At 32.1% G+C, this 1,208-nt stretch overlaps 1 long non-coding RNA gene across 1 annotated transcript; it reads right to left on the bottom strand.

Annotated features, from left to right (window-relative positions):
- Window positions 1-447: 447 nt before the first annotated feature.
- LOC109593391 (uncharacterized) lies at window positions 448-1,175 on the bottom strand. The gene is made up of 4 exons (XR_002190929.1): window positions 1,121-1,175; window positions 906-973; window positions 798-844; window positions 448-533 (listed from the first exon to the last, which is right to left on the bottom strand). It is a non-coding gene; the product is annotated as an uncharacterized LOC109593391 (long non-coding RNA).
- Between the last annotated feature and the right edge of the window lie 33 nt (window positions 1,176-1,208).

Below are 1,208 nucleotides of genomic sequence, written 5' to 3'. Positions count from 1 at the left end.
CATATACACAATAAATAATGAAAAATAAATGTGGTAGTATTAATAAATGTAGGGGTATTAATAAATGTAGTATTGTTAGTGGACAAATATTTTATCTTGTTTATCAGTTGTATGGTTAAGAGGGAGTAAAGGAAGGTATGTAAGATAAGTGGGCTACCACAACAGCCTATCATAACTCAAGTCATTCTGTTATGATAAGCAAATCCACGCTGCACTGACTAGACTCTACACTTGTCACTCAATGGATTAGACTCTACACTTGTTACTCAATGGAATGCTAAAGAAATAGTTAAACTTCCTTCCCTCAAGAACTTTCCATACATGCAAATATTGTACTATGATATAACTTGTAAATAATTCACGTATTGTGTGTGTGTGTGGGTACATATGTATGTCTGCACTCTTGGAAAGTGCACTAAACAGAAGACTTATAGAACACACTCACTTGTAGATCAAATAGAATAGATCCATAGCCGTTGAGGCCTTCAGCCATGTTGAGGAATTCCTCAATGCAGCTATCAGTTTGTAAGCCTCTACAAGAGGGATAAATATAAAATAAATATTAGACTGATTTCAATATAATTTTAAAAAGCAACTGCAATAATAATAATAATAATAATAATAATAATAATTATTATTATTATTATTAGGCTCAGTTTTCACTTGCATGTACTCATATTGATTATACATGAACATGCTTCCCTCATTTGGTCACACACACATTAATTCTCAATTACTGACAGTAACTGGAGCAATATTTCCTAACTCTCACTCCCACTCCTCTCTCCTCTCCTTACCTTCTCAGTTTATGCTGCTCCACGGCCATTCTCTCATGCTTTGGACTCTATTAAATATAAAGTAGAGAAAGGAAGTATTACAGTATTGTCATTGAGAGATGATATTACCATTTTGACATTCAGTCTAGACATGTAGTCACTCTGAAGTGTCCTTTCAGAATAGTCACCTAGTTGAGCTAGAAAAAATAATTATTATAATATTATTTTTGCATAACGTAATTGACATCAATATTATTGTATTACAAAGGGTAAATTTAGTTAAAACCACATCCACAATAATTGTTATTATATTGACTGGAAATTTGCTTGCAGTAGTTGCTTACCCTGAGCTATAAGGCCTGTAAGCTGAGCTGTGACATCACTTGTACACTTTATTCTACAAATAATAATAATAATAATAATAATAATAAT

Source organism: Amphimedon queenslandica, unplaced genomic scaffold, assembly GCF_000090795.2.
Source record: "Amphimedon queenslandica unplaced genomic scaffold, v1.1 AMPQUscaffold_1727_Cont26266, whole genome shotgun sequence".
NCBI classification, from domain to species: domain Eukaryota; kingdom Metazoa; phylum Porifera; class Demospongiae; order Haplosclerida; family Niphatidae; genus Amphimedon; species Amphimedon queenslandica.
This window is presented reverse-complemented; position numbering and strand designations above follow the sequence as displayed.